This window comes from Heterocephalus glaber, unplaced genomic scaffold (assembly GCF_053883595.1).
Source record: "Heterocephalus glaber isolate CG9 unplaced genomic scaffold, H.glaber_assembly_v1.0 deba00000331, whole genome shotgun sequence".
In the NCBI taxonomy this organism is placed as follows: Eukaryota; Metazoa; Chordata; class Mammalia; order Rodentia; family Bathyergidae; genus Heterocephalus; species Heterocephalus glaber.
This window is the reverse complement of record NW_028258142.1, coordinates 11,324,719-11,346,519: the sequence shown is the minus strand read 5'-3', so window position 1 is coordinate 11,346,519 and position 21,801 is coordinate 11,324,719. Positions and strand designations below refer to the sequence as shown.

The window sequence follows — 21,801 nt, the reverse complement described above, 5'->3', positions numbered from 1 at the left end:
AATCAATTATCCTATATGTCATTTTTTACATCTTGATTCTTTTTTGTTCCCCTTCCCTTCCCTACTCTCCTCCCTCCTTCTGTCTCCTGGTCCCCTTTTCTCATTTTCATTATGATTGTTACTATTTTTATTTCATGTTATGACATACAATGTTTACATTCCTTGTAGATATTTGGTATTTTCCTATATCACCCGTGCTATAGCATCTGCTGTACGTGTACTCGAGGCAATAAATGAAAAGATAAAATTAGAATATTACCATTTTAACATCATAAATTTAGACATGGACTTAGAGATCTTTTAAAATTAAAGGAAAAGAGTAAATGCCAGACATTATCTGCCCTGGATGGAAGTACCCAGCATTAACTCTCATACTGATGAAAGCTCAAAGCTGAATCTAGTTAAGACTCTATATCAGGAAGTAAAGAAGGGAGCCGAACCTTCCAATAAAATGCTCCATAAGTGTGCAGCAGCTGTGGATGAGTCTCCAAGTCCATACAGGATCTTTGACAGAAATAAGGTAAATAAAGGGATGAAGAAGAAACCTGTAGATTCAAAGAGACATACAAGACACATAAATGGGTTTAGGGATGAACCCCTGAGTGGTAAAACAATAGAAAAATGCAAAGAAGTGTTTCTGTAAAGGTTCAGGCAGAGACTATTTTGGAAGGAGGGAGAAGGCTGTTTAGGGATGGCATACTGAGGAGCTCCTGGTGGGGAGGGCAAAGTTCTCCTACTTATCATGAATAACAGTTATAAAGGCTAAAAGACTGTGTAGAGTTATAAAGGCTTTAAGTAATTTGCTAAGCTATATATTTTCACAGTTTTGTGAATTATATTTTATTTTATAGTGAAATGGCTAAACTATTTTATGTATAATGTAATATTACATATATAACAATTTAACTCTTTTAAAATTTAAACATTGGGGCCAGGGGTTTAGCTCAGTGGCATTGCACCTGCCTCTCAAGTGCAAGGTCCTGAGTTCAATCCCTGGTACAAAAAAAAAATTAAACTTTACTTTAAATTTTAAAATTAGCTGTATTCATTGTGTAGCATGTACACATTAGAATAAGTTTTCAAGTCTCTGTGAAAATTTAGGTTATACAAAAATGTGAGAAGTTAATCTTACCAGATTTTAAGAAAGAGGAAAAAAATATTTTTTTGCTGTGGGTAATTTGGAATCCCAAATTAAAATGATAGCTGTACTTACACTTTCAGTTTCTCACACTAGAGAAACTATTTGGTATTTACACATGTGATAATTTGAAATAGGAAGAAAAGGCCCAAAGGGGTAGGGATGGTGGGAGGGGAAGGGGAAAGGAAAAATTATGAGAAAAGAAAAAAATGGAAACAAAGTTTATGTAAGTAGGGAAGGGTAGAGGGGTGAAGGGTGCACAGGTAATGGGGAAAAAATAACAACCAAGATACATCATGTACAGGTGCAAGCACCCAATGATAAAAGTAAACATATTGTATACCTAAAATGTACCAATAAAAGAATTTAAGAAAAAATAAATAAATAAATGATAGCTGTATGTTACTATTATTATAAAATTTTGAAATAATATTCTGTTTACTACCATTTATAACCTTTTAGGTTATAGGGCAAGCATTTTTACTCTGTTATAGCATTTGCTTAAATCCATCATGATGTTACTCTCATAGCAGAGGGAATGAGACCTCACCAACTGTGTTAGAAGAGTTTGCCAACTACCAGCTGTGCTACTGGGGGCAGGAAGTTAACAATGGTATTGTCTCTGCTTAAGGTAAAAAATAATACTACTACTGGTGGGAGGAAGTACAAAATAGAACTAATGTTCAAAATAGAACTAAAAAACATTTTAGCAAGTCACTGGCTTATCAACACAATTTAATTATTGAAAATATGAACCTGCTACATAAAAATCTTACATTCTCTGTTAACTATTATTATTTTTTCCAAATATTACTTTTATCACTAATGTACTGTCCTAAAAATAAGAAACTGGAGTTCTGAGCCAAAAGAAAATACTTCTTCAGTTGAAATTTTAAATGTTTTAAATTTAATTTTCCATATTTTATTAAAATCTTACAGAACTAGAAATTCTTATTTTTAAGAAGTTTGCTTTCAGCTGCAATATGCTGAAAACTAGATGAGAAAGGGGATTAAATATCTTAAATTTGGAAACACCTAATCTCATTTTGTAAGTAAATGAAATCATTAACTCTGATTTGCCTGTGACCCAAACTCCAAAAGATTAAATTTCATGAAAAGCAGCTATCATTCTGAAATTATCCATTCTTAGAAAACAATGAAAAAAACAGTGAAGTGTTATTTCATTAACTTTCATATAAAAAGAGAGATACATTTTCTTCTTCAACATTGCTTGAATATTCCCAATATTTTCCTAATGGGCTTCTTAATTCATGAGATGATACTAAGACATCAGTAAATTCTATAACAAACCACTTTGTTTTGGGCACAGAATATAAATGCTATGATTTTAACATGCAGAATTCATTTCTGAAGTAATCTGGCTGCTTCAGTCATTTGTGGAAGATACGGCCTAATAACCTGAGGTATAGCTCTGTCGTTTCTTCAATGCCCTCAACAACCGAAATCTTCTATTAGAGTTATCTCACACTTCCGTAGGTCCAGTCTCAGAAGCCAGCAGCTGAGACATCCTCTAAATTTAACCACACAATTTGATTCTCCAAGCCATTTGACTTTAATACAAAAACAAATAAAATTAATTATAATAGTTGTATTTCAGGGGTAGGAATCAGTTCCTAGTGTATACAAGTTTAAATCAATAAACTGAAATCAGCAGGAAAGAAACATTTGCAGTTCAGCTTATCATCAAATGGTTATTTTTGACGATCTTTACATTTTAAATTTTTTTCCTTAAATTCTTTTATCGATACAGTTTAAGTATACAATACGTTTACATTTATCATTGGGTGCTTGTACCTGCACGTGATGTATCTTGGTTCTAACTTTTTCTCCATTGCTTGTGCGCCCTTCACCCCTCCACCCTTCCCTATTTACATAGACTTCATTTGCACTTTTTTTCTTTTCTCATAATTTTTCCTTTCCCTCCTTTCCTTTTCCCTTCCCCTCCCACAACTTCTACCCCTTTGGACCTTTTCTTCCTATGTCAAATTATCTATTATTCATTTTAATCATTTTAACCCTTATTTACACTGTCAGTTTCTCACACTAGAGAAACTATTCGGTATATACACGTGTATGTCCTATTTATTTCACTAAAGAGTATGGCCTCAATATGCAACCATTTAGCTATCAATGTCTCTAGTTTCTCGTTCTATATGGCTGAGCAGTTCTCCATTTCATAAAAAATCACATCTTCTTTATCCAGTTTCCAAGCTTCAGCTATATAAACTGTGCCGCTACAAACATAGGTGCACATATAACACTGTGGTATGATTCTTTTAATTCTTTTGGAAATATACTCAGCCAGGGAATAGCTGGGTCAAATGGGACCTCTAGTCCTAACTCTTTGAGGTATCTCCATACTGATTTCCACAGTGGGTGCACCAGTCTGCACTCCCACCAACAGTGGAGAAGGGTTCCTTTCTCCCCACACCCCCACAAGCATTTGTTATTGGTTGATTTACTGATAGCAGCCATTCTTTCTGGGGTGAGATGGAATCTCATTGTTGTTTTCATCTGCATCTCTCGAAAGAGCAGTGATGTTGAACATTTTTTCATATATTTATTTGCTGCTTTTACTTCTTTGTCTGAGAAATGTCTGTTCATTTTAGATGCCCATTTTTGAATTGAGTCTTTGAATTTGGGGGGTCTGATTTTTTTCAGTTCTTTATATATTCCAGATAGCAGTCCTTTGTATGAGGTACAGCTGCTAAAAATTTTTTCCCCACACTATAGGTTTTCTCTTAGCTCTGTTGGTGGTTTCTCTTGCAGTGCAGAAGCTTTTTAATAAGATGAGATCCCAGTTGTTGATTCTTCGTGCTAGTTCCCGTCCTATTGAGGATTTGTTCATAAAGTCTTTTCCTATGCCAATGTCTTCAAGAGTTCTACCTAACTTATCTTCCAGCAAGTTTAGTGTTTCTGTTTTAATATTTAGATCTTTAATCCACTTCAATCTTAATTTAGTGCCTGGTGATAGGTATGGGTCTAGTTTTAACCTTTGGCCACTTGAAATCCAGTTTTTCCAACACCATTTATTAGATAGGCTATCTTTCCTCCAATGAGAGTGATTGGCTCCTTTGTCAAAGGTGAGGTGGCTGAGTATGTCTGGAGTCGTTTCTGCATCTTCTAATCTATCCCACTGGTCCTCAGGTCTGTTCTTTTAAATTTTAATGTGCTCTATAAAGACACAAAAATAGAACATCTGAGGACTTTGGCCCAGAGTAACCCGGCTCGAGTGACCTTCCCCCTCCATCCCTCAAGTCTAGCTTCCAGCGGGGACGAGGCAAGCTGTTGGTCGCCGGTGTCGCCCCCTCCAGAGCCCCGGCCCACCCCCGTCCCGGGCCCTCCATGCTTCTCTTAATGGCGGCCCTCAGCAAGTAAGTCCATCCCTCAGAACTGCTCTGAGATCGGCCACACATGGAGCCCGTCCTGCCTGGTCCCCTTCCTGCAGGTCACTAGGGACGCCCTGGAGGACTCCCTGAAGGTCTATGCTCCTCTGTACTTGATTGCAGCGGTTCTCCGAAAACGAAAATTTGACTATTATTTATACAAACTACTCCCTGAGACCCTACAATCTGCTTCATTGCTGACTGCTAATGGGCCTTCTATATTACTTTCTTTTGCCTTCTCAGGCAGATCCTTGGAAGATTCTACCTATGGACTCCTGGCTTTGGTGCCACTTTACCAGAATCTTACATAGCCACTCTAATTGAAAGGAAAAGCAGGAGAGGGCTGCTCACAATTTATATGGCCAACTTTGTTTCCATTGCTTATAATAAGAAAATCTTCACCAGAGAAACTCTCTGTGATTTCCTTGCTACTAAGAGAAGGTTAAGGAAATGCTTTTGATTACTGAGTACTACCACATGTGAGATACCATTAGGTGCAAAGATGGTTTGAAAGGATTTACATTTTCAGCACTTAGGATTATTGTAGGGAAGGAAGAAATTCCCACACATTCTTATTCACCAGAGGCAGCATATGCAAAAGTGAAACAAAAGAGAGAGGAACATAAGGAAAAACAGAGAAGAATGAATATAATCACTCTAGTCAAGAAATTTGTGGATTCAATATGTGAGCATGGATCAAGGCACAGGTGTTCCAAACACCATGAAGTAATTGCATCTCTTATTGCATTATAGGCTTTACCAGAATTTTCAGTGTGGGATACTTGATCCAGTGCTACCTCAGAATCCCCTCTGCATTTAGGCATCTGTTTACACAGCCATCCTGGCTACTTTCCCTATTCTACAATAAAGAAAACTTCCAGCTCGGAGCTTTTCTTGGCTCTTTTGTTAGTATATACAAGGGTACTAGTTGCTTCCTGTGCTGGATCAGAAATCTGGATGGTGAACTATATGCTATTATAGCTGGATTTTTGGCATGTATATCAATGATGTTTTATAAAAGCACAACAATTTCCATGTATTTAGCTTCCAAATTGGTGGAGACAGTATATTTCAAAGGCATCCAAGCAGGGAAGGTTCTGTATTTTCCTCATGCAGATACTATCATTTACTCCATGTCTACTGCAATTTATTTCCAAGCAGCTGTAATGGAAGTTCAGAACTTGTGACCATCTTAATGGAAGCTCCTTTTAAGGCTCACCAAGGGAAGATTTGCTATAATGAATCGAAAAGCCCTAGATGTTTTTGGTACTGGTGCATCTAAACATTTTCAGGATTTCATCCTCAGATTGGATCCAAGATATATACAGTTGTAACACCAGAGTTACCCATAGAGTTTTCTTGAAGACAACTATCATTTATTAATGTGGCTATATGTCTCATCATTTTATGCTGAAGAGTTAATTATGTTTAACACAAAAAAGGGAGCCCAAGCTCAAACTTCAGTGTTATTTCATTGAGAGATTTTGTTGTTGTTGTTGTTTTCTTACCAATCAGAAATACAGAAGCTTTTTAGGAAGGTATTGCTTAATAATTAAGCTTCCTCTATAGCCAGAATCTAATTCTGAAATCACAATAGTGGTTAACATTATGATGTATTATTGATTAAATTATGTCCACAAACAATATTGAGTTATTTATGTAGAGTATACTTAAAATTACTTTAAAAGATACCTTTGGTTCATTGCAATATAATTCCTGGTTAAAACTAAGAATATTTCTACATTTTAGGATTTACAAAGGATCATGGGTGCATGGATTTTGTCTGTGTGTTTTTTTAAATTTGAATTGTTATTTGTAGTAGTGGAATGTTTGGTTTGAAGGACTCTCCATGGACAGCACTGCTTTAGTATAGAGCAATGTAAGTGGAGAAGAAAGCGGCCATTTGTATTTCAGGGATGTGAAAATGGGTCTTACCCCATATAGGTGAATGTCGTGGTATCCATACTATTTCTGTCAACTGATATCACCATTTCTCCATGACCAGCTAAGCTGTTTGGCAGCCCAGTGAACCTACATATTAATTGGTTAGAGACAAATGGAAAGCCACACATCAGATATAGTTGAAATGTATGTTGTAATCTTTTACAATAGGATTACACTTGGATATTTTAAAACAAATATTTTTAACCTGTAGAAATATTATATATTTTTTTAACTTATAGAAACTGAATTCTTTATTTTTCAGTTTGTATACTGTTGTTTTGGAAGAGATCAAAGTCTTATAGACCAAAAGTCATGTCAAGTTTAGCAGTTTGTACCTTCTCAACTGTTTCTCTTAAGTAATGGATGTTTTACAACTAAAAACAATATTCAAATCCAGTGGTTATTAAAAAGTCTATTTTATTATTTTTAAAAAGACACAAAAATAGAGGCCATTCAATTTAGCTTCCTCCTTTTTTTTTTCTGCTGAAACAGTAAATTAAATCTAAAGTCACAAATATATGGATTTCCTTAATTTCAAAATATTTTAAAATTTTTTAACAATTTTCTTTTAGACATTCTACCAAGAGATGATATTTTAATTTTCTCTGTATTACAATTAGATTCTCCTGTTACTAGTTATATTTTCAAATTGCTTATAATAAAGAAGCTAAATCATTCTATGCTTATTTTTGCTTCAGTTTAGTTCCTCTTTTCAGAAATCACTTATTCTTCAGAAATTACCCATTATGTATTTGGGAAAGATATTAAGTACTATTATTAAACATGATTTATTCAATGTACTTTAGCTGTGTACGTGTCTAATTGGCTTGCTTTAACACAAAAAGCCTTGTTACTTTATTTTGCCAGAACTGATGATTTTGGAAAAAAGATTAATGTGAATATTTGCTCTAAACTTTTTATACTTTGGTTCTAATAACAATTTCAGAATGATAAGGTTTTTTTTTAACTTATAAAAGAACCTCTGAGAAGCAGAAAGCCACTTCTTTTACAGTTGTTCACATTATGTACCCATGATTTAACCTGGTCTCTGAATAATTATTTGGTTACTCTGCCTCACTTCAAAAGTTACTATTACTGTTTCAGTCAGAGTGCTCAGAGAAAATGGGAAATGATAGAAAATGTATATACATACAGCAGTAGAAGAGAAAGACTTATTCAGAGAATTGGCTCACTTAATTATGGAAGCTGAGAAGCCCCACAATAAGCCATCTGAAAGCTGGAAAAAGAGGGAAGCCACTAGCATTGCTAAGTCAACATCCAAAGGGCCCATAATCAAGGAGCTCAATGGTGTACAAAGCCAAAGAGCCCAGAGGCTGCTGGTGTAAATCCCAGAGGTCCAAGGCTTAAAGACCTAGAGTTCTCACTTGCTGAAGTAGAAGAACAAAAGTGTGCCAGTTCTGATACAGACAAGGCAAAAATCTACTTTCCTCTTTTTTGGGGTTCCATCTGGGATCCTTGCTGACTTGATGGTGGCTACCACACTGAAGGAGTATCTTCTCACACTCAATCCACAGGCTGATAGACCAGTCTCCTCTGCAAACAGGCATTCCTGAACCCAATCATTCTCATCAAATGCCAGACTACCTGGGATTCCCTTTCAGCAGAAGGATGGCCTTGGTGCCTTCAGAAGACATGAGAATAAACAGTTACAGGAGGAGCCCTCATCTAGCTCAGCTGACAACCAAAATCAACCATCTTGCAATCTTACAATCACCTTGGTAAAGCTTGTTCTTCCAGTAATGTATGACTTTTTCTACACCACAGTCTTTTCAAAGAACATGATTCATGTCTTTTGAAATGTTTGACTTTAATGACTTTCCTGATACAACAAAATCATTGAAGTTTTTCTTATCAGGCAGAATATATTTACTTCCTTGGGTGAGAAAGAGCACAGGACATTGGAACTGGCAAGAAATATGGACAGCACTGGTTCTATCATAACTTTCCATCACTCCATGAAACCCAACCACTGCTGTTGCCCTTGTGTGATGGGCTCATCCTCAGAGAACACTACATCTGGGGTCACCTCCATACTGGGGAATACTAGACTCCCCGTTAAGTAACTTTGTAGTTTCTACATAGTGGGACTTTTTTTTAATTGTCAAGAAATTATCAAAGATAAATACTCATTCATAGGGTGAGAAAGGTCACTCAAGTTCCACCTTTGATTGTTTCAAAATAAGTATTTGTAGTATTCATTTTAGTTGAAGGTTCAAGGCCTGGGAGAGGCAGCACACTAGCCTGAGATGAAGGTTAGCAGTGAAACAGAGCAACTCAGGCAGGTCATGCCCTTCAGAAACCAATTTAGGCCACCAAAACCCACAGGGCTGCCTCTGATGATCCAGCTTCTTCCAGCACCAAAATCCAGGTGACAGCTAAAAGCCAATTCCTGCCCCTTGATAAACTAAAATTAAACTCTCAAGTTTGTTTCAACTCAAAGAAAATAGCATTTTAGGAACCATTAGAGAAAACAGAACTTAGTCGTATCTGTTTTATGACAAGTAAATTAAGATATTCTCTTTTCTCAAACACACTTTCACAAATTATTTATAAGAAAACTTCTTATGGCATCAGAGGAAAATGGTTGTTACAATCTCAACAACTGATGTTGCTAGTGGAGCTTATTTTTTAATAATGAATATTTTCTTCTCTTTGATACAATTAAATATAAAAAGAGAATTGGCAGTGGCTAACACCAACAGGAGATTGGTTTTGTTTGGCTTGGGTTTTTTTCCTCATATAAAAAGATCTAGTCAGTTGGCTGTTTCTGTTGGTTTAGTTGGTCATTGATGTTTTGGCGGATCCAAGGTCTTTCTGTGTCTGCCTTCTGTTATCCTCAGTATGATTCCTATCCATCTTAATGCTTGTCAGCAATGTTTACAGCACAGCTGTTGTACTTCCAGTTATCACATTCACTTTCAAAACAATAAGGAAAAGAAAAGATGTCTTTTCATTATGAAGTTTATTTACTTTTTACTCAGTGAAGAATATTGCTCCAGGATTTATGCAGTAGACTTTTTTCTATTTCATGGGCCATGATTTTGATGTATGGCCTTCCCTGTCCACAAGTGAGCTGGCATGGTAACTGGCAAAGAGGAATGGAATGACTATGATGAGCTTAGTAATCATTATTTATCTCTTTAGTGAAAGGAGATCCCTAAGAGATCAAAAGATTCCATCAAAGTTCTTACCACAAGGACAGAAGAGGCAAATGCAGTTGTCTAAGTCATAAACTGCATCTGGAGTACCTTTTGAATTACATAATTTGAATACTACAAATTTTCCAAACATATTTAAACAAATTTACCATTTAAAATTTATTTTAGAATATATATATATATATATATATATATATATATATTTGTGATTAAAGTAATGTATGGCCATAGGAATAATATTGGTGGGGAGGAGCACCAAGGATAAAATGAGGAGTTTTATTTTTAAATCCATTTCCCAGAGACAATTATGTTGACGTTTTTGGTATAAACATATGCTTAGCACTTTTGTTTAGTTTGAGGTTTTTATTTTTTTATAAATTCAATGAATCATGCCTTTAATACTGCTTTTTAATCAGCCTTTCCCTTAATAATACGACTTGCCATTCTCCTGGTCGTTAACACTCTGATATATTATTTTTAATGACTCTGTGATATTCTAGTTGGCATGTCTGCAGCATATTTGATATAACCAATAACCATTGTCAAACATTTAGGTTGCTCCTTAGTTTTTTGTTTTGTTGTTAAACATAAAAACCAAAGTGAATGTAATTCATTTTTAACTAACAATTGTACTTTGATAATTTCAACACTTCCATGAAAATATAGACTACATAAATTATTAAAAAGGTGACATAACTAGTTACCCTTACTCTGATTTTCTGCCCTACAAATCCTTTTGATCCATCCTCTGCATTGCAGTCAGTGTAATCTTTGTAAATATGCCTGCTACTGAACCCCAGATTAAAACCGACCAAGGATTTCTTGTGACCCTTGGGTTAAAATCTAAAGTGCCTGCCAGGTCATCAAAGGACCTTCACTGTTCAGGCTTTATCCCTCCATCCCTCCCCCTGGTTCCTTCCATCTCTTCATCCTGTCCTCCTGGTCTTGATCTTTTAATTGCTAAAAGTCATTCTTTCTCTTGGATTAAAACCATCCCACATACTTTCTCCTGGTCTGGGTGATTTCACCTAGCCTTCTGCCCCCTACCAGAATTGTTTTCATAGAATTTTAAGTCAAAGGCAATAAGGCTTATAGGAGAAACTGTCTTCATTAGCTACTGTACATATATGTTATCCATAACAGTAGGGAAGTAAGGAAAGAAAATTCACCTTTTACTACTTTCTCAGGGAGCCTTTTATGACATACAGGTTCTTTTCCAACACTCTCCAGCCACACAATTGCCTGACTGCACCAGGGACTGTCTCATCTCATGCCTGGAACTCCTCTCATCCTAAGACACATTATGCCTTATACAGATATATGTCTAACTCTACAATTGTCTACTTCTACAGTAGATCATAAACTTTCTGAGAGCATGGATCATGTCCTTTTCTTACCTTGTGAAGAGTCCCCACAGCAAATAAATCCTTCTGATGGAAATGAACCTTATCTCAAACTTCTAATAACATTTGTCTTACTTTCAAAAATAAAATAAAAATTTCTATATAGAAATTGAAATCCAGGAAAGTAGAAACTTACACAAGAAACTGTCTTTTTTAGCTGTGATTGTTAATAACATTGAGGAATGAAGATGGAATGATTAGTAGCTAGCAAAATAAATCTACAAAAGATTGAAAGTCTATCATTAAGAATTTAGGTGCTTTTATTTTTTATGTATTAATATTTTTGTACTGTAAAGTCTTCCTTTTTATCTAATAATTCTCAGAACCATTTTACTATACCATTAAACAACTTTGAATGTTAAAGTTAACACTTTGTCAATTTAAAATTTCTGGTGATTTCTGGGTAAGGATGTTAACAACAGTAATTATTTTATAAAATGAACCCTTATTAATATCATTAATATATTAATATATGAATTCCTAGAAATACTATAGATGCTTGATAGTGGTTACCCAGAAACTTCATAGTAAATAAAAAATTTAAAAATATATTTTATATAGTGCTGAGAAAATTTCCCAGGAATAAAATGCAAAATGACCTGCAATGGGAAGCTAATACATCAAATGCAAGTGAGCTATAAAAATGCACCAAGCAGAAAAATAAGATGAGTCATGACATTATAGATTCTGCTCACTCTTGACAAGCTAATGAAGGAAATTCTGAAGTAACAAATTAGTGAGTAATCAAGATCTATAAAAGTAGAAGAAATATGGCACAGAATAGGTTGAAGAAAGATATAGGAAGGCATTTTGGTTTAAATTATCCAAAACTCTACCTTATTCCTCCACTTCACATGAATTTTGGATTACATATAAAACAATCCAATGAAAACAGAGGTAATTCAACTTAGCAATTTCAGGAAAATGATTATTTGCTCTAAATAACAATTTTTGAGATTGTTTATCTGAAATGGTGGATCCCCAAAAGAGAATATTCCAAAGGGAAAAATGACCAGAGAAAGAGTGTGTTTGTCTGTTATTCTAGCTTTGTAAACTAAGGCATAGGTGCATATAACTGCAAGAGTCTTTTGAGAAATTGTTTTCATGGAAAAAATGAAGGACAACAACTTTTAATTTCCTAATACATTTCCTCAAACAGACTTGGGATTTTTAAGCAGGTCAACTACTTCAGTAAAGTAAATTTTGTTCTGTTGAGGTTTAGAATTTTCTTTTTAATTACAGTAGCAAATGTTGAAATTCTTCCATTTGCTTATGTGGTGACAGCTTTCATAACCTGTAATAAAAATATATGACAATTTTCAGTTATTCTTTTTAACTCTGATTTTAATTAAAAACAGCCTTTTGAAAGAGATACTGTTAAAATTGTTACACATTACATGGATTCACTACATTTTCCAACTCTGTACACTGGACAATTAGCAGCATGTACTCAAAAAATTATTACTTGCCTATGTCTACATATATACCTATGAGCACTTTGGGACAAGGACTTTTGTTATTGTTATTATTTCTATCTTTAACCCATGACCAAAATGAAGCTATAACAATGAGATTCAGTACCAAATCAATTCAGCCTCCAACCAAAACACTTACCCTTCCTTAGAAAACATGTCAAAATTGTTCCTATTAATAGAATATATGCTTGCTCTGTGGGCTCAAATACTAACACAGACTGACAGTGGGTACTGGTATTGTATGTGAGTCCAGTTTTCTTTGATTCTGATTTTGGGGATAGGTATCTAGCAAAGAAAGTATCCAGAGAGTAGAGTTAGCAACAGGGAAAACACTGAAATAAGTTTCTGGTCAAAAATCAAGCTGGATTTCTGTAGAGCAGAAGCAAGGACAGTACTTCTAAGTAAGACTGTTTGATATAACTTCACTGCCAGAAAGGAGGCTCATGAAGGAGAGGTTTGAAAAAACTTGCTAACAATTATTATGATTGAGCGCCTTCAGTAAGTCAGGAATTGCACAGCACATACATAGATGCAGTTCATGCTTGGTGGTTTAGAATCTAACAGAAGCATGCGTATTGTTAAGACATTAAATTACCAAAGAAAGTATTTTCATTTCAGGGGGTGAAAGTTCATAAGCACTTATATGGGTGGTTTTATTTCTCCTGCTGGCATTTTATGGAGGGTAGAGAGGGAAGGACACAGGAAGGTGCTCTTGATGGTCATTGAGAGGTGTCATGAAAGAAATGAGTAATGAGAAGTAATGATCCAAGAGATAAGAATGCTGATATCTATGCAATATAAAATAGATGTAGTCTTTCAGTAAATATACAGAGCCACATGCAAAATAGTGCCGTTGCCTTGACTGAACCTATTACTACAATTCAGTGTTTTTCATTCAATATTCCACAAAACCATAACCCTGGCTTTTTCATGCACAAAGAAAACAAAAAAGCAAATGTCTAAACAGTTTAAGAGAGATCTTTTCCCCAATAAATTCTGATGTACTATAAAGAAAATATATGATACTTTGAAAATGATAAGTAAATCGAAAATACATATTTTCTTGAAACTTTGATAACAAGTTTTCAGGCTCAAGTAAAAATTCTTAGGATTAAAATATATGAATAAACCCTTAGAAAGGTATTTTAAATATTCCTTTCAAGAAGTACCTTATTAAGAGAAAAGATACTTTTTAATTCAAGATTTCTTGGGTCTCTTTCAATGCTTTAAATTTGTATTGTAATCATTTAAACATCTTTTATATTGACTCTTTTTAGTCTTCGAACATAGTAAAACCCACCAAAAAAGAGAATAACTTGTTCTATCTACAGTCAGTAGAATAAGTTATATAACTAATGGTGTCCACAGAGCTTAGAAAATTAGTTTAATTTCTATTACCTAAGATGGTTTTGCTGTCTAGAAATTCTTATCGTATGGCAGCTAAATAAAACATAAAAGTTTTCAGAGGCACACTATTTTACTTTTCGATTTATGCTCTATGTTAGATTTTAGCACATTCCAACTTTTGATAATGCAAAAGGTCAAATGCTCAATGTAAGTATACTTTTGAGTATATACACATAAGTCCACATTAATCTCAGTGTAATTAGTGAGATTACCTCATATTTATTAAACAGGAAAATGGGATTATTTCCTTCAAAACAAATGAACACAGCAGAATAATAGATGAAAAACAAAAAATTTGCATGTGCTATGCTGACAAGAAACAAGCTATATGTATCAAATGTATTTTTCTTGAAATTTTGACATTCTGAGTTATAATATAAATTTTACTTATAAATCATGTTATTTCCATTATCATCAGCCTTAAGGACCAATATTTTAAAAGGCAGGTTAGATAATCAGACACATAGATCACTAGGCTCATTATTATATAAAACTATTGTGTTAAATGACAACTTTATTTACAAATCAGATTGATGATGTATATCTATTAATTTCTAAAATGTAAACACTAGCCAATCAAGTCCATCATGTATTCAAATAGAAAACAAAGTTAACATTGAATTCACATTAAGCTTTATTCAGACCTGAACAAAAGATCTTGATGAATATATTTTAAGCATGTTCTGTTTTGTTGCTCTTTATCAAAAGTACATATCACATAGTTTTATTGGCAGTCTGTTGGTAGTTATTGATAGAATAATACAATCTGTTATTCTCAATCACAAAATGTATAGAAATTTAGAAATTATCTAGGCCAGTAGTTCTGAAAATGTAGTCCCAAGATTAGTAACATCAACATCACCAGGAAACTGAAACTTGTGAAAAATGCACCCGCCCACCTCTGTCAGGAATTCCAGGAAGGGACTCCAGGAGTCTTCATTTAACAAACTCTTTGGATGATTCTGATTTGTGTTTGAATCCCAGAAAACTTGACCCCATTTTCATCATTTTTGTGAATTACAGCAATTACTAAACAGCAATGTCAGAAAGAATCTCAGCTCTCCTGATTTTCCTAAGAATATCCACTGCTATATAAATTACCTGGAATAGGTTATGCATCCAGAAAATAAATATTCATGGAACAGCTTCTGTGTGATATGCCAAGTTTCTAACTTCAGAGAATATACTTTCACAAAGAGAAAACAAGCAACAAAATTATATATATATAATCATAATGAGACATTGCCAATAATCACCTGTAAAATACTCCCTTTCACTTCAAATACGCTGTCCCATCATTCCTGAAACTTTATGAAGCAGTTCTGGAAGTTTTCTTTCATAAATGTCTTTGTGGCTGCCTCCATGTCCTGAATAGATTCAAGACATTTACCTTTTATGGTCATTTTGACTTTAGGGAGGAGCCAGAAGTTGCATGGTGCCAGATCCAGTGAATAGGATGGATAAGGACACACTATAATCTTTTTATTTGACAGAAATTGCCAGGAAGATTTTGAATCAGCTCAGGTCATTGAGGCAGCCATGAAAAGACATTATGAATAAAGACTTCCAGAACTGTTTCAGAAAGTGGCAAGAACAATGGGATGAATGTGTTCAAAATGAGGAGGAGTATTTTTAAGGCGACTCAGGGTAAAGTGTCGTTTACTATAATAAAATCTTTTTAAGTTCTTATTTAAACTTTCACCATAGTTTTATCATGCCTTATATAGTATTAGAATATATTTAATAGAGTGTGAAAGAGTGGTAATACATATTTAGAAAAACAAAGCAGAGAAAATAAAAATGAGTTACCAAGGGTACAATTTTATGGATGTCAGAAAGGATCTCTCATTGAAAGTAATTCTGTGCTTGTTTTTCCAAAATAGATACTTTCTCTCACAGTCTTTATCTTGAGTAGCTCAATTCACTTGGAAAATTGCAAAAACATTTGTTTGACCCTGTACTGGATACCACCAACTAGATGTGTTATAACTACCAGAGAACATAGTGACAATACTGTGTTGTCTCTCCTCCATCAAAGACCATTTTTATGATGAAAAATTACATCACATGTAGTAATATTTTTGAAAATCCTTTAGGAACAAAATGTCATGCAAAATTCAAGAATTTTAAGACCTCTTAAAATGAGACACTTTCATGTGGCAATGATTAAAATTTTGACAGCAAACTGAGACCCTCAGCTCCTGATAGTCTGAGGGCAAAGTCCAAATGGCTACACTGGTGAAGTCCAACACTACCCAGTGTGAAAGACCAACATGAATAATCTCTACTCACTAGGTCAAAGAATCCTTCACTTTTTGGTCTTGCAATAAATAGCAAATAAACAAATTATTGTAGGATCCCATGGTAGCATAGAGGAAGTATTTTCACTTAATTTATAGGACAAAGTAGCATCATCTTATAAAGTAGAATGCCAAGGCTAGGGTTTTACTTTATGTCTACATGATCTCATAACTTGTACCTGTTCCAGGGCCTCTATTTTATTTTACAGATCAGAAAACCAAAGCCTGGGAGACGTTAAGTAGCTTGGGAAGTTCCAAAGTTCATGATAGTTCATATGAACCATTGTTTTAGGTGGCAATGTAAAAAGATTATAAGGGAGAAATATAAACATAATTAATTGAAAGCTGCTGCAATAGAGTATTCATGTTGAACTGAAGTCCTAGTTTGACATATTAATAATAATGATTGAGGAAAGATCCTGAAAAGTCTAGATAAGAGTATGTAGGAGCTGCCACTGACATTTCTATGCTTACTAACCTAGAGGGATATGGTTTGGGGGAGATCAATATATAATTATGACATATGCAAAAAACAAAAATACAAGAAGAAAACCTTGCAGAAATTTTGATGAGCATTTTCTTTAGATAAAAAGTAAAGGACTTCTGGAGAAGACTGCATCTTTTTTAATGCCCAAACTGGACTTCATGTGGGACCCCAAAAAAGCTTTGTTTTTAGGCTCTTACTCCAGAAAGCAGGAAGGAAGGCACAGAGAACAAGTAACATGTGGTACAGGGGAGCAAATACAGCCAGGAACCAGATGTTCTGGACCTGGGACCACAGGTGAACTAAATAATCCTAGCAAAGCCAGGCACATTTCTCCTGGTTCAGATTTCAGTGTACTAAATGGAAACAAAACTCACAATCTCATTTCTCAATGGTGTCTTAAAAATTAAATGAATTAATTACATAAGAAAATATCATAAAGCCTAAAAGCAATTTAACACATATTATTACTTTGATCAAACATGAGATCTGTCAACAACAAGGCACAGCCAAGGAGGGAAGAGCCACCAGCAGAAGAAAGAGCCAGAAGTAGCAGGTGCCAGGAGGGCTCTGGTGATCAGAGTAGGGGCTGGAAGATGCCCAGAGAGAGAGACAGGGAAAGTCTTGACCTGGAGGGTAGTGATCTTGAGAAAATCAATCAAAATAGACAACTTAGGAAAAATACAGAGTCCAATAGTCAGAAATAAGAGTCAGTGCAAAGAGAAATAAAATAGGTAAGAGGGACCATAAGTCCCAGATGAGAAATGTGTAGTACCACAGAAACTGTGCCCTGGCAAGAATCTATTGGCCTTAATGAATTAGTCTGATGTGGGAGCCAGAATAATGCTGTGGTCTGTGAAGAAAAATCCCTCCAGGGGGCATCCATGAGCTGTATTTGAGTGGTCAGATAAGAAAAAAGAAGAAATACTAAAATGGAAGGGTGGGCAAGGAGGTGATTTGTCTCTACTATTTTTTTTCTGAAGTCATTGTAGTCAAATCAGACTCCCATGAGAATGAAGGGGGAAGTGAACTGCCTCATTCTGTCACCCTAACAGAGCAAAGGTTCAGTGAGTCACAGGAGTGGAAGCAACTGGGAAAAGCAAGGCAAAAGTAGAAATAAAAGACAGCAGAAGAAAGACAGAAGGGAGCAGGCAGGCTAGGTATCAGCATGTGAGATATGGTGCCCCAGAAGGGAAATTGCACACAGATTCCAGGTGCCTTCCGGTTGAGGCTGGAGGAAGATGGGGCATGGAGAGAGCAACTTTAACTCATTCAGCTTTGTAGTGCATGATGTGGCTGGTTGCAATAAGCTGTATTCTTTGTGTGATCTGGAACTCATCAGAGACAAATTTTTAATTAGAAGAAGCAATAATATATGAAAGAGATGTGTGCTAAAATCTATGTTGAAGCAATTGACTGGGGCTACCAGTAAGGTTTGACATACCTGCAATGTTAATATGATTAGCTTTGTAGCACTCTTTACGAAGGTCATGCTTTGACAAAAATATAACTGCAGGAATAAATCATGTAAATAAAGACAAATGAAGTAACTGGCCACAGAAAGTCTTTTAATAGCCATCTCTCTATATAGATGTGTATGTGTGTTGTAGGCTAAACTGTGAATTTCTAATATTTTGCAGTTGTGACATACAAACTATAATTTCAAGCATCCAATCTTATCTTTTCTATGTAGATAGATACAGATAGATGATAGATAGATAGATGATAAATAGATAGATAGATAGATAGATAGATGATAGTAATTTGAAGCTCTCAATATTTGGCTAAAATTATTTTGTTCTCATTTCCATTTCATTCATTAAATACAGTTACATGAAAATAATCTTTCTATTGTAAGTTTATCCAATTGTATTTTCAATCCTATGTTTTATATCTTTTAGGGTTCATGGAAAATAATAATTTCTGTGGAGATGCTTGTGCTTTTTAAAATAGTCTAAGAGAAAAGAGTAGAACCAAATATATTAATACTAATGGCAGTGTCAGAAACAGACCAAACATCCTAATCCATCCTCCATGTAATAATATTTTTAAAACTTAAAGGAGGCTTCTGAATTCAGCTGGGCCCCCTCTCAAAACACCACTGCTCCTGATTGATACTATTGAAGAATTCAATGCTAGGCATAAAAGTCCAGTGGTGTTGCCAGACTCTTTTCCAAGTCTCCTATCTGCTAGACATTGGAATGGACAGCAGATGTTCCTGTATTTGAATTTACCCATTTCTGCCAATCAAATTTACTCTTTGTTCTCTCTTGTGCAATATGTTCCTCTTCCAAATAGTAGAAACCAGGCATAATGTAAACTGTGGCCACACATATCATTATAAATACACCATAGTCCCTACAAACAAATTAGTGAATTAGCTACTCAGTCTTAGAGCACATTTGCATTGAAAGGATTATATTATAGAACCTGTAAACTTATATAATTTGCAATTCTTGGTATCCTCTCCATGGTAATAAACAAGTGATATGTATGGAACATCTATAGGAATAAATACTGTGCAAAGAAGGTCATACACATGAATGACCCTTCTTGTTACTTTGTACTTAGCCTTATCTGTGAGGTAGATATTATTCTTGTTTAAAAAATCTAATCTCCTGAATAATGCAAGGGAAATAGGACATAGGGCAAGAAAAGACAAAATAACAGTAAGGTCTACCAGCAAGAACATCAGAAAAGTCTCTCAATAAAAATTACAGCAATGTCTATCGGTAGGCATCTGAAGAAACCCATGAATGGAAAATATTCTGTATTTGGTGCTTTGTGGGCAAGGAGAGCAGAATTTTTTACCCTTATGTATTCCTCACATTCCTTATGGCTGAGAAACAATATCCAACATCCACAGCTTAAAGGAGGAGAGGTTCATTTGGCTCACAGTTTGCAGTTGGTTCAGTCAAAGCCAGCTGGCTCCAAGGCAGAAATGCATGGTGGAAGGGCCAGGTGGAGGGAAGCTACTCATCTGATGGCATCCAGGAAGCAGAGAAAAGTGAAGGGCTGGGACAAGAATACACCCTTCCAGGTCACACCCCCAGTGACCCTCCTCCACCAGGGCCCTCCTCCTAATAGCACATTCAGGAATCAGTAGATGAATCTACTGATAAGCATAGCACCTTCATGATCCAAACACATGCAACTTTGGGAGGACAATTTACAATATATCTAAGCCACAGTATCATGTAAGTAGTGAGTAGTAAGTAGGCTCACAGCTTCAATGAACATGAAAGGATCAGCAAATTAAATCCCCAAACTGTTATCTCTTAATTATTTTTGCATAGTAGGTTTTAACTCTTTGAGTAGAAAGCCCAATTCATCTATTTTTGCTTATTCTTTCAGAAAACAGTATAGTAACTGTTCAATAAGTGTTGAACTATTCACTGGTAACCAATATTGTTGATAATTTCAAATTTGTTCCATCTTTATTTAGTGAAAAAGTTAGCGTCATCTTTGTGCTTCATTTAAAAAGACAATAATAATAATAATAATAATAATAATAATAATAATAAAGTATTCCTCTAGTGTCTTTGGCCTTAAAATCAATGGCTTCAATATTTACCAAAGTCAATTTTTATCTTGGTCTACATAGACCCTCATAACAAAATAGCATAGATTATGAGGCTTAAACAACAAAAATTTATTTTCTCATAGTTCTAGAGCTTGGAAATCTGATGCTAGGGTGCCAGCATGGTCTGGTTCTGGTCTGGTGTCTATTCCTGGCTTGAAGACAGCCACCTTCTCACTGTGTCCTCATGTAGCCTTTCTGTTGTGTGCTTGTTGGAGTGGATCAGGACCCCACCCTTATGACTTAACTTTAATCACTCTCTAAAACCCCTAAGTCCAAATAAAGTCTCATCACCGGTTGCAGCTTCAATATGAATTGAGAGGGGAACAGAATTCAGTCCAGAGCAGGTTTCTACATACTGGGTGCAACATGCACATCTGTGGCCAGTTCACCGCCAAGGTGAGTATCTCAGTGAAACTCACTAGTTGTCTTTTGGGTTTGCTAAAATCAAAATTCTGAGGTTTGGAGTATTCTTAGAGAATTGAGAAACTAAGTCCCAGGGAATCAAAACCACGCAAATACCACATGCTGTCTTCCCACACAAATGCCTGCTAAAGAACTCTCTTTGAGTTTAGAACCCATGAACTGTGCCTATTTTCAAACCACCTGACTCCTGACACCCCACCAAGATATGGAGTATTCCTGGCCTGGGAACAGGGCCATTTTCACAGCTGTTTCTCTCCCAGAATCACTGTAGTTTTCATGTCCAGTTCTAGTGCAGTTCCCATGTGACACAGGATATGTCAGGGGAAGGGATGTGATGGTGACTGTGTTGGCACAGGGGACATACCTGTGTCATCAGTCAGGGTCAGGCAGAGAAGCAGGGCAAGTGGGAGGTAAATATCAGGAGACCCATTGCAAAGAATTGGCCTATGTGAATGAGGGGCTGAGTACACAAGTGTGAGACCCATGGGGTATGCTGTCAGGAGGATGGGCTGAGCTGCCAGTGTAATCCTGAACTGCTGCAGCTGGCAGAATCTGTTCTTCACCAAGAAATCCTCTGCACTACCTTTAGGGATTTTCAACTGATTGACTCACAGCAGATTATCAAAGGATAATCTCCCTAATTACAGACTTTTATCATCTACAAAAAACATTCAGACCAATATCCACATTAGTGTGTGATTGACTAATTGGGGACTGTAGCTTTGCCAAGTGTACACATCAAAAAAAAAATCTCTCCTTGCAAACATTTCCTTTACATGGCTGAATGCTGCCAGGAACCAGCAAAAAGTGGAACCACCTTAAAGCCAGACTGTTGAAGAGATCCCAGCCTATGCAGTAAGGAAGCTGCCAGAAGAGCCAGAGTCCTAACCCTGGGATCTGGAATAAACACTAATAGTTAAGAGAGGTTCCAATGGCCACCAGTAAAATCTAAGTGATAATTCTCTGCTAACCCACCCGTATGAGGCACTAGAAGGGTTAAATGACACAATATGTCAAAAATACATGGAAAGCTAAAATTTTATAAATGTACAAGAGAA

General features: G+C 35.6%; 1 protein-coding gene and 1 pseudogene across 2 annotated transcripts in view; both read left to right on the top strand.

Annotated features, from left to right (window-relative positions):
* Dok6 (docking protein 6) overlaps nucleotides 1-21,801 on the top strand; it is a 500,909-nt gene that overhangs the window by 424,158 nt on the left and 54,950 nt on the right. The window lies entirely within an intron of this gene.
* Nucleotides 347-6,995, top strand: LOC101720881 (transmembrane protein 135 pseudogene; annotated as a pseudogene).